This window comes from Pinus tabuliformis, chromosome 3_2, assembly GCF_031772625.1.
Source record: "Pinus tabuliformis cultivar Carrire ecotype Pingquan chromosome 3_2, CPIR1, whole genome shotgun sequence".
Classification (NCBI taxonomy): domain Eukaryota; kingdom Viridiplantae; phylum Streptophyta; class Pinopsida; order Pinales; family Pinaceae; genus Pinus; species Pinus tabuliformis.
This window is the reverse complement of record NC_142302.1, coordinates 61,811,193-61,824,369: the sequence shown is the minus strand read 5'-3', so window position 1 is coordinate 61,824,369 and position 13,177 is coordinate 61,811,193. Positions and strand designations below refer to the sequence as shown.

General features: G+C 34.8%; 1 pseudogene; it reads right to left on the bottom strand.

Moving 5' to 3' along the window:
• Positions 1-11,215: 11,215 nt before the first annotated feature.
• On the bottom strand, positions 11,216-12,829 carry LOC149179841 (putative UPF0481 protein At3g02645; annotated as a pseudogene).
• Between the last annotated feature and the right edge of the window lie 348 nt (positions 12,830-13,177).

Here is a 13,177-nt window from a genome sequence, read left to right as displayed (position 1 = left end):
CTAGTATTATATGGACCTAACGACAAAAACATTTTTGAGACGCTCATCACTCATGCTATTTTGTATGGATACATGTGAGGTTTGAGGTTATAGTATTTCAAGAGAGTGGTGGAGGAAAATATAACATATCCAAAAGTAGTTTAGAACCTACAATTAATATTAAAGGAAATACCCCTTATCATTATTTGTGATTGAAGCAACCCTTTTCCTAATTGAAAGCACGACTATGATGGCTAGATATCTTATGTATATGAAGAATTTCAAAAACATGAGAGCAAATAGATTTTCTAAAATTGCCTCCAACTCTAGCCAAAACCCCCACATTCAGGTCAAGTGGCGATAGCATAAGGATGCCGAGTCTTGACTTTACCATTGGGGGATGAAGAAAGATATCATTTTATAGAATAAGGATAATATTTAAGATATTATTACCTCAAAATCTAAAGAGAAACTAGAGTTTGATAAAGAGATAGAAGGAAAAATGAAGCTTCCCCAATCTCAAAAATTAAAAGTATCTCTATGCCTTGACTACTGTTAAGAATAAAATGAGCATTGCTAAAATAAGAACAAATTCTCATGAGCTTCATTGTGAAACTAGATGTTGGTCAATTCCAAAAATGCCATGGCATGAAAGAGTGTGTCCCCTTTGTGACACTATTAGGGTTGAAGATGAATAAAACTCTTAAATTCCCATAATATACTCATGGGATGAAAGAGTTTGTCACCTTTGCAATAGTAATACAGTTAAAGAAGAAAAGCACATTCTCTTAGATTGTGTGTCATATACACATGGGAGGAAAGAGTTTGTCACATTTTTCACACTAATAGGCTTGACTATGAAAGACATTTTCTCTTAGATTGTACAACTTATATTCGTTCTAATTTTCAAAATATTTTCCACACTACCAACCTTGACCTTTTAAGTAAGCAAAACTATGGTAATATTTCTTTCAAATTTCAAATCCATTATAAGAAAGTCATTGGCAGAGGAAGAGGAAGGTGATCTAAGGTAAACCCTAGCCTTCATTATGTCTTGAAGATTGCAAATTGTAGGATTTTTTCTATTGAAACCCTAAGTAATCAACAATTTTGTTGTTCAATCTTTGGAAGATGTGATTTCCCTTGATCTAGAGTACAATTGGGGGGTTGAGTTGGAGGATGATGGAATTTGGAATGTCAAAAGGGACAAGGAGTACGTTGAGATTCTTCGACAAGAGAATTTGAAAAAAGGAATAAGAGATGGTAGGTAGAAGGGTCATGATCCATGTGGAAGATTGGAATTAAGGAATAAGTTAGAAACAAATTGTGATGTTATCATAAGTCTAGTTCCATTGAAAGTAACAATCCCTGCATGCAAAAGTTAGTAAATGGTTTTTTGGGGAAGGAAGTGTGTAGTGAAGGGTTATTGTCAAGCTTCTCTTTGGTCCCTGAGGAAGCTAAGGTTGTCAAGCAAGGTTATCTAAATGTAGTTGCAGTAACTAAAGAAAAGTTTTGTTGCTAAAGGAAGACTTGATGTTTGCAGGTGGCTTGAGAAAGAAGGTTTGAATGTATGATAGGGTTTGATCCTTTTGTTGATTTTTCCTTGGTTCTACTTGAGGTTGGTCTTATTGGCAGATTTTTGGACAAGAGATTTAATAGGACAATTTAGGGAGAATGGTTAGGAAAATTTTGGGTTCCTAGATTGGGTTATTTGCTGTCTTTTCACATTCTTCTACAGGGTTGGATTCCATTTATATTTTGTTCAAAACATGTGTTTTTTTTTAAAGAAAATATTGAAGGGTCTATGGTCATGGGGGAATTCAAGCCTTGTTTTAAGACACTGGTACCTTGGCTTTTATCCATAGCATGAAGTATTTCTAATTTTGCATGTTTGGATTCTTTTTCCAGGGTTGTTACCACAATTCTAGAATGCTAAGGAACTAATGGATATATTGGATTTTGATTTGAAGAAACTTATTTTTCCATGAAGCACAATTTATTCAAGAAGACTATAGAGTAGCTTGGGTTCTTGTCGAAATTGATGTCTCCAAAGGTTTAGTGTTAGAATTGGTTTTAAAAATGGAGGAACTATTCTTTTGTGCAACCCATGGATTATTGGGGTGTTCCTTTTTTATGTGGGCAATGTAAAAAATTGGGGCACATCATTCATGATTACTCTTATAGGATTTCCTCTCTAGAAAAGGTGGAGTAGAATGTCAATTCAAAGAAACTTGAAGATTTGGAGAAACTTCGAACTCGATGAAAGTTGGAATCTCTCAGGCGATTAGAATTTCTAATCCAAATGAAATCCAAGATAATGTTTTGTAGGAGCATAGCCTTGACGACTTGTTGAAGATGCCTCCTCCTAGCCCAAATTCCATCTCTAATGATAACCATTTGCATTCCTTAAAAGTGGTTCATAATGATAGGGTGTAGGGTGACGCAGGGGTTTCATCTTTAAGAAAGTAGTCCAATGCATAAAGAACCTAAAGGTCATGGATCTAAAGAAGGATATCCATTTGAAGCCTGATCTAATGGGCCTTTCGAGGATTCATTTTGGGTCAGTGATGCTTTGGGGATGAGAACTGAGGATCTCCTGGTAGACAATGATGTTGTGGATATGGGGAATGGATCTAAGATTGTTGAAGTATTCATTACTAATGGGAATTTTGGTGATGGAGAGCTTGAGAATTATTTATTGTCAAACTTGGGGGAAATATCAGGAATATTATCTTCTCTAGTCCTAATTCTAGAAAATAAAGGTGAAGATAAGGAGAACTTATTGTGCATAATCAAGAGTCAAATTTTTAAGGTGCTAAAAGTTGGGCTGAAATGGGATTCTCAGAAGTAAAATGAACTTAAAGGTGGTTTCTCCTAGTCTTTTTTGTCTATTGGGTATTTCCTAAATTTACTTTCTTCTATGGAAGCTAAGGGTTTGGGGGAAATTTCTCACAATTTAAACCCCTTTTCTTCTGAAGTAATTCCAATTAAAGGGCCCAATCAAACCTCTATTCTTTTGGGAAGTTGGGGAAGGGGTCCAACGAAAAATGTTATGGTTTTCTCTTATACGATTGGAATCATACTCCCATACCTTTTAGGCCCTTTAGAATAGAGTTCCCTACTCCAAGGGTTACCTAATGAAGATCTTGTCCTTCAACGTTAGAGGGTTGGGGGGCTCTCCTAAGAGGATTTCTCTCAAGTTTTTGTTCTTTTTTCATAATTTGGATGCCATTTTCTAGCAAGAGACTATGTGTGTAGGCCTCAAAGCTATTGATTCTTTATCCAACTTATTGGTGGGGTGGATTTTTTTTTATTTTTTTTTAATGCTAGTGGGAATTCAGGTGGTCAATTGATGGGTTCCCCCATCAATTGAAGGGTTTAGTTCTCCCCTAGGGATTAATCTCTCTCATGTCAACAGTGATGGCCCCTATGATAATAAAATCAGATTTTGATTGGATATATTGGATGGTGATTTCATAAATAGGGATAATTTGATATTAACAAGAGAATTATATTTCTCTTTATCCCAAAGAGAATTATGGGGTCCATTTGGCAGGATGGATGCTTAGGCAGTTTTTTATTGCCATTGGATGGAGATGATAGATTTTGTGGATGTTGAACCCCCAAAATTGGTTCTGATGTTCCAATGAACAATCAGGGGAAAATGCATTTGGGAAGGGACATGGCGAATTTTTAACAATGAAGTCTTTCTTGTTGAAAGTTATTCTATACCATTCTGTTGTCTGTTGTGATTCTATATCTGATCACAAACCTATCCTCCTTTTTCTAAGGGATGAGAATAGGAGAAATCATTTGTTTCGATTTATCAGATGCCAATTGGATGATGAGAGATTCAAGGATTTGGTTAGGTATATATGGATTCATATTTACAATTCTAGTATTATTTCTGTAATGGAACAATTCTCTAAAATTTGAAATTGCCAAAGAGGGTTGTTGGTGAGTCACTAAAAAGAAGAGGAATGTGTAATTAGGTGAATTGGAGTTAATTGAAAATCAAATTTCTAATCTGGTTTTGAGAAGTGATGGGTATTTTATCAATAATGAAAGATATCAAATAAAAAGTAGAGATCTTCAAGGCTCCAGAAATTGCTTGGAAGCTTAAGAGTAGAGTGAATTGACTTGTTGAAGGACACAGTAATACAAATTATTTCATCAGATAGCTAATCATAGGTGTGAGGTAAACCATATTTGGTCAATTAAACCATAGGATGGCACTTGGTAGTTGTATTCATAGGTGGATATTGTGAATGAAGAAGTTTATTTCTTTTAAAATTTGTTTGAGGATGGTAGTCATTCTAATATAGCTGATCAGATGAGAGTAATAAGGTCCCACCCTAGGTTTTTCTCTGATGAAAAATCAGATTGGATAGGTAGGCATGTATTTGAGGAGTAGGTCCTAAATATCTTGAAGAGGATTCCCAAGGACAAAAGTATATGGCACAATTGCTGGTATGTGGAGATTTTTTTACTTTTTTTAATCTTATGGGAAGGGAAATTGTGGAGATGGTTGAGGAATCTAGGAGGAGGGGGTTTATTTCTTATAATATCAATGTAACTTTCCTTGATTTAATCCCAAAACCAACATAGCCCAATAATTTCAATGATTATCAACTAATAGTTTTGTGAAATACTTTATATAAAATCATTTCAAATGTGCTAGCTAATAGGTTAAATATTGCCTTGTCAAATCATGTCTTTGGCCCAATTTGGTTTTTTATTCAAGAAATAAATCCATGATGTTATTATGTTGGCTCGAGAAGGCATGTAATCCATTAAATGAATAAATATTCTAGCTATTCTGTTGAATATTGACCTAAGGAAAGATTATGATAAGGTGGATTAGTCCTTTCTCAAGCTAGTCTTGCTTCGGATTGGTTTGAAGTTTGATGCAACTTCCTAGATAACAGGTTGTGCGAGATTAGCCAATTATGTTGTTCTAGTTAATGGTGATCCATTAGAGCTTTTCAAAGCCTTAGAAGGAATTTGTCAAGGTTATCCCTTATCGCCTTCTCTTTTTTTCATCATTGAAGGTTGAGTAGATTAATTATGGAGGAAAAATCATGGGGTAGAATTAAAGGAGTATACTTTTGTTAAAAGATGGTGATAACTCACTTTATTTGTAGATGATGTTTTTTTCTTCGGCTTGGGGACTATTGAGGAATGGAAAATCTTCAAAGGTACTTTTCACTGTTTTTTTCAGACGTCGAGCATGGAGTCAACCTAGAAAAATCATCTTGTTTCAACAACAACTTGGATGAAACCCATGTTAATTTGATCTAAGAAATATTTTCTCTCAAGTTTGGTTCTTTAAATATCTTAGTTTCTTCTTAAATCCTAATTATTATTGAATCACAGATTGGTCTTGACTTGTTAAAAAGGTGGAAAGACAAATTTGTCATTGGTGAAATCAATGGGTTCATTATGAGGCTACCTTATTTTAATCAAACATGTCTTGGAGGGAATCGTGATCTTCTGGTTGACTTCAACAAAAAATTCTAAAAGTATTTTCGGTGCTATCAAAAAGTTATATATTCATTTTCTTTGGAATCACAACAAGAAGGCGAAAGGAATGACTCGGGTGTCTTGGAACAATCTGTCACTTTTGAAGTCTCTGAGGGGTTGGGGCTTGCGTAATATGGAGAAATTTGGACTAACTCTTGCAACTAAGAGTTGTTGGCACATGCTTTTTCACAATAGTATGTGGAGTCTCGTAATGAAGGTGAAATATTTGAAATCTATTGTCAGTTGTAGATTGGCTTAGGCAAGAGCCAAAAGTGACTAAGAGAGTTTCTATGATTTGGAGGAATTTGGTAAGTGATATTTACGATTTGGAGAAATGGATTTTGTGGAATATTGGGAATAGGGGTAATGTTCTTCATGGTTGTGACCCGTGGATAGGATGCAATGATCACCATAAACTCTATTATAGGCTGGTGGAGTTTTTAAATATTTTGGGTTTTTATTGGTATCCATGATGTTGTTAGGAGGGTAGGTGCAACGTTAGATAGTTAAGAGTGGATTTTGGCCCAAGAGTTTGGCCTTTACCATGTTTATGTAGGTGAATGGAGTTATTTTGTATTGAATTTGGGTAAAGATGGTATTGTGATTGATCGGGAGGAGGAAGACATCATCAAGTGGTCTAAGAATAAACAAAGTGGAATTATAATAGCTAGATATGGATATGATGCACTGATTTATGACATCCCTCTTGCTTCTTCAAAATGGTGGCACAGATTAGTATGGAAGGACCAAAGCCCCCTTAAATATGGATTGTACCTTTTGTTGTTGTTCGAAGGAAAAATATTGACTTGGGATATTCTTGTTAACCGATGATGAGTAGGTCTTGGATTTTATGTTCTATATTTGGTGATTGAGGAGTCTATTACTCATTTATTTATTCATTGCCCTTTTTTAATTTATGATTGGAAGACAATTTTCTCTTATTTTAACCTTGATGCTTGCTGGAATGAAAACTTGGTTGAAGAGTGTCTCTAAACTTGGAAGCAAAGGTTTATTTCATTTGCTCTTAAATTCCTTCCAATCTTTGTATTGTGGGGAATTTGGCTAGGGAGAAACCGATGTCTATTTGAAGAAGACTCTGAAGTTATTGAACATAATGCAAGTTCATCTTATCTTGAGCAAGTGAAACCACTAAAAGGGAAGAAGATCAGGCTTAATAGAGATGTGGAGTTGTCGACTACTATAGTATGGTAATTCTTTGATGGAGTTAGTCAAAGGGATGTTTGTGGTGTGGGTATAATCATTTTATTCTCCCAGAATCTAATGATTAAATGCAAACTAGGCATTGTCCAAGAAACAAATTTTACTGTTGAACTCCTTGCTATGTGGTGTACCATGAGGATTTCCATTTGGAAGCAAGTGAAAACATTTAGATTGAATGAGGATTCAAAAGTTCTTGTGGACTATTTCAATAAAAGTGTGACTTAAGGGTCCTTCATTTAGAATCATTGGAAAGGAAAATCTTCCAATGAAAGGAGAAATATGATGGTGTGCAAGTTCTTCATGTATACAAGGAAAATAATGTCATGGCAGATATGTTATGGAAGGAAGCTCTACTACAAGATGTTGGTTTAGCTTCCTTCTAAGAGGTATCTAATGGTAATGTGTTGTATATTTTGTCTTTTATTATTTTTGATACTTCCTGTATTCAAGCTTCTGTGATCCATAATGAATTAAACAAAGTCTTTCGGTAAAAATCACATGAGAGAATTTTTTTGGCCGACGCATTTCGAATCAACAAGTGTGGTTCATCATTAGGACCAGATGAAGAGGAAGACCATGGCAAAGCCTTAAATAGAGAGTAATGTAGAGACATAATTTCCAGTAACGTCTATAATTGAACAATAGTGTTTAAATTATAATATTAATTTATTAATATATTAAAAACAAATATTATTAAGTAATGGCTATATTAAACGGCTAGTTTTTGAAAAAAGATATTTAAATAATGATATTATTTGATTAATTTATTAAAAATATTAATAGGTAATGGCTATATTAAATGGCTAGTTTTTGAAAAATAATATTTAAATTAATTTATTAAAACCAAATATTACTAGTTCTTGAAAAATAATATTTAAATAATGATATTAGTTTATTAATTTATTAAAATATTAATATGTAACGGGTATATTAAATACCTAGTTTTTGAAAAAAATATTAAATAATGATATTATTTCATTAATTTATTAAAAATATTAATAGGTAACGGCTATATTAAATGACTAGTTTTTGAAAAATAATATTTAAATTAATTTATTAAAACCAAATATTACTAGTTCTTGAAAAATAATATTTAAATAAGGATATTAGTTTATTAATTTATTAAAAACAAATATTAATAAGTAACCGCTATATTAAAGAACTAGTTTTTAAAATAAATAAATTAAAACAAAAATATACACAAGTCAATATATATATATATATAGAAACACACACACACATACATATATATAATCAATAAATAAAACAGTCAACAATAAAATATGGGGCTTATACCCATTAAACAAATAACAAAAATACTAAAAGGAGTTAAGAACGAATAGGATGATAAAATAAATAAAAAACCTGAAGGATAAAGAAAATAAACTCTGATGAAGAATAAATCAACAACAAATACTATAAAAAGGATGCCAATGCCTACATAGATTTAAAAAAAGAAAAAAAAATACAAAAAACTAGGAGGACAAGACAGGGACCCAACTTCTACTAATATTCCAACCATCATCTCTATTCAAATTATTGGGTCTTTTTTTAATTTCTAGGGTCTCCCTCAATTTACGATGATGGAAATGACTAACCTTAGCAACGACTTGGGCCTTCTTAATGTAGATGTGATGCTTAGATTTATTTGCATGCTCCGCCAAAGCAGAGGACCGGGTTCTGCCATGCTTGATGTCAGCAGCATGCTCACGAATCCTTTGATTAATCGAGCGACCAGTCTCACCAATGTAGGGAGTCCCACAAGAGCATGGGATAACATAAACACCCTTCATATTCTTAGGGTCCACTAGGTCTTTTATAGATCTAAGGGAGCTCTGGATGGTATTTAAAGGTCGAAAGGTTAAAGACACCTTATGCTTCCTTAAGATTCTTGCAATCTTGTCAGTGGTCCCTTGGATAAAAGGAAGATGAACACCAGAAAATCGATCCTTGCTATCTTTCTTAGCACTAGGACCTTTTTTCAGCTCTGAGGAAAGCCTTAGTACATTAGTGTCTACTATACCCATTATTAAATAAAACACTTAGGAGATGTGCTTTCTCTTCCTTGAGATGGTTCTCATCAGAAACTCTTAAAGCTCTAGTCGCTAAGGTGTTGAGAACACCAAGCTTTTGAGCTGGGAAATGATGAGAATTAGCATGAAGATATTGTTATGTATGAGTTTTCTTACGATATACCTGATGAGAGAAAGATCCATTATCATTCCTTGAGAGGAGGATGTCAAGGAAGGGAAGACTACCATTACATTCAAATTCCGTGGTGAACTTTATAGAAGTAGATCGATTGTTAAGATGGAGAAAAAATAGTTCCAACTTTTCTTTACCATGGGACGAGATGACACAAGTGTCATCCACAAGCCTCTTCCACAACTTAGGCAGAAGATGAGAAGATGCTAAGGCCTTTGATTCAAAATCCTCCATGAATAGATTAGCTGCCATAGGGGAGAGGGGGGACCCATGGTGACACCGCAAGTTTGCACATAGAATTCCCCATCGAATGAAAAGAAAGTAGAAGTAAGACAAATACCAACTAAATAAACCGTATCATGATCTATGATTCACTTAATGACTTCGATGGCCTCGTTGATAGGGATATTAGTGTACAAAGAGACCACATCGAAGCTCACAAGCTTGTCATTTGGATCAAGCTTGAAATTCTATAACTCATTAACAAGCGATGCAGAGTCCTTGATGAAGGATTCTGTATGGCCAACAAGGGGCTTAAGTTTCTGGGCTAAACATTTAGCAAGAAGATAAGTTGGCCCTCCTATCGTGTTGACAATGGGTCTCAGACGAGCCCCTTCCTTATGAATCTTTGGTAGACCATAGATTCTGGGGGTAAGAGGGCAACTTTCAATAAGCTTATGATTGAACGAGCTGATCGAGCTACTAGCCTTTATAGCAAGAGACACGCTTTTGGAAATCTTCTTCAGAGGATCCTTGTTGAGTTTCCTGTAGCTCCCGCTATTATGGAGGTGGTCCAATATCTTTCGACGGTAATCATCTTTATCAAGAATAACCACATCACCACCTTTGTCGTCTTTGAGAACAACAATATTCTTATTATCGTTTAACGATTTGAGAGCATCAAACTAAGGTTTGCTGATATTATTCTTGGGGGGGTTTGCCTTTCTAAGGACAACTGCATAGCCTTGACGAATGATATCTTTAATGACGTCCGATAAGTCTCTAATACCATATTCAATGTCACAGATGATATCGTCGACCGGGATCTTTCTAGGAGCAAGAGAAAAATTTAAACCTTTCTCCAAAAGACTAAAGATAGTGGGATAAAAAAAAAGCTAGAGAGATTGAAAACCCTATTACTAGAAGAGGAAAGAAAATTAGAACAACCAATATTATCCAAACTAAGAGTCTTATTACCAATCCTATTATTATTACAATTAATTGAAAATAGAGTGATTAACCTTGTTAATATTATTATTATTATTATTACACCTATTATTATTATTATTATTATTATTATTATTATTATTATTATTATTATCCAAACATACATTATTATTGATATTCTTAATATTATTATTACTATGTGAGGTGAAAATATAATCACTATTATTAATATTACTATTAAACCAATTATTATTATTATTATTTAATTGAATATTATTATTAATAGAACCACTTTCACTATTATTGAAACCAACATAAACCAAAGAAGAATTAAAGCACAATGAACCTGACCCTATTCCAGCTTCACCTTCCATGACAAAAGGGTAAGAAACACTGTCAACCCATGATCAGAGAGTAGAGATTTGATACTATTCAAATAAGAATTAGTTAAATTTCAAAATATATTTAAAATCTAAAATATATTTAGAAATTTTATCTTCAAATCATTTTTTTAAATGTACAGAAAGATTATACTTTTTATTTACCATGAAATATCAAATTTTTTTTTTTCTCAAAAACTTCTCTAAATATTTTTTTAACATAAATACAAATAAAAAATCAAACGATTACTAATAATCTATTTAACAGACCATATCAACTTAAAAGCAATTAAACTAAACCATTATAAACTTAACCCTTTATATATCACTAAATAATCATAAACCTTAATATTTTATCTGACCAAAATGATTTTCTGAACATGTAACTCCAAATCTAAACTACAGAAAACACATCATTAACAAACGCCTGCCATTCAGAAACATTTACATAAACAGAGTTCAAGCTCGGACATTTTTTTGACTCGGTCAGAAACCTTCCGTCAAGTAAGTGGCGGCAGTATTATCTATTTACACTAGACGAATAAACACTTCACCCATCGTCAAGTAAGTGGCGGCAGTATTATCTATTTACACCAGACCAATAAACACTTCACCCATCATCAAAGACTACTGATTAACACTTCACCTATCATCAAAGACCACTGATTACCACTTTGCCATCACTTCGTCCATCTAAAGACAAGAAGCTGAATAAGAGATTGAGTAAGATGATATGATGATTACACCTTTTTCATACTTTCTTGTTGAAGGCGGAGTTGCTCCCAGGCGATTATAGTTTGCCACACACTTAAAAGCAAGAGGATACATCCTGTGAAAGACGACACAACTAGCCATGCCTTCGGGAAATACTTTTGCTTCACATCATCATATATCAACAAGGGTGTCACGTCATGAACAGCAGAGTCGATTGGTTCGTATTCGCCTTTCTCCAGTCCTTTCCCAATTCTTTTCCACACACTCGCAACTTCCTCTGGCTGCAAGATATCGTTGGCCATGCCACTATCTATGAGCACCTGAGCATCTGCGGATGTGTTGATCAAGCAGTCCATCAAGTCCACATACCTCTTTAGCGGTTTCATTCCATCTTTCCGAGCCAGTGCCTCGAATGCAACCAGGTTTTCCATTAAAACAACTGTTCGTTTGCTTATGTCAGTTTTGGGTAAGTGAAACGTGCTGCTTTTCACATCAAAACGAATTTCGTTGAGAAATTTTATGTCTGCGACGAACATCACTCCTTTTCTTTTGATTTCTACTGCGAATGGGAGAGAGGTGCCCCTCTTCTTTTCTTCCTCCGATTGAATTTAGAGCGATCTGTGGAATGAGAAGAGCGAATAATGTTTTCATACAGAAATTCCAACAGATGTGAATCCGCTCTCAATTCGCCCCCGGCTGAGTGGCTGTCTCGCATGTCCGGAAAAGGGGACACATTGTGGAAAGCGAGTCTGAAAATTGACTTCAGGTCTTGACCTGCTGCTAAAACCGACCTGTGGATCTCGTATCTTCTGATCAGGTAGTCTCGATCATCACTGTCGTCCTTACGCGCCTTGTGTATCATCTCTTCACGTACCAATGGAATTATATCTGTCTCCCACTGAAGGATCCTGTGTAGGGCAAATATGGGTATTTGATTTTCTAGCTTCATAATATCTTCATGAACTGCAAATGACTCTCCCACTGGTTTATACATGAGATCTGTAATTTTGCTGGTCAAGGGCATCAAGAGAGATCTATACTCCTGGGAGAATTCCCTGAAAAGACTCAAGTTTCACGTGTCAGTTAACTGAGTACTGCTCTGCACATGACAATTATAAATAAACTAGCAAGTGCAATCCCTGTGACATTAAATAGACCAGGCATAAAATACACTAAAAATGTATTTAGAACTGAATTTGATTTGATCTTAGATTTTTTAAATATGGTTGAAAAGTCAGCGAATTATATATTTGATAAATTTCCAGCAAAATTTCGATAAAGAGAAGATCTCACCTCAAGAATTGCAACAGGAAAATGCCATCTGTAGCCATTATTTCACATAATTCTTCGTCTCCGTCTCTGGGAGGAGAATCAGAGAGCGCATACCAGTGCCGAATCCTACTAATAAATTGAAAATCGAACATCATGCCGTCAATGAGCGCCTTGACATGTTGGTTGGTACAGCCAAGTCTGGCCGAAGGGAGGTCGCTTTTAATGGTCTCATACTCGGGCTTAGAACGGTAATGAAAAGGGCCAAGAGAAACCTGTTGCGGCACATAAACTGTGGATTTCTCAGCACGCAGAGGATCCGGTATGCGGGGTAAAGAGGTCACAGAAATATCCATCCTGTGGTCGTCCATGATGCTGCAGTGCCGTCGTCGCAAATATAAAGATCCAATGCGATGAGTTAATGGAGTAAATAGCAAATTTATAAGCTTTCAATAAAATCGTTCAATATGTCGAACAGCAGAGCTCAGGTCAAAGCCTAGATAGGGTTCTTTCTTCCATTATGCACCGACCAGTGCAGCAATTTCTTCTTAATTTTGTCCATCCCCCAACTACCTGGATCCGTAACTCGTTTTCTTTAATCAACAGTTTGCGTTCGACCGACCAAGCTTGGAATTTGGAATTTAACGTTTCACATTACGTTTATCTTGGCATTTCAAAATGTATTCGGGTAAATAAAAGATGTAACACTGAAGTTTTTC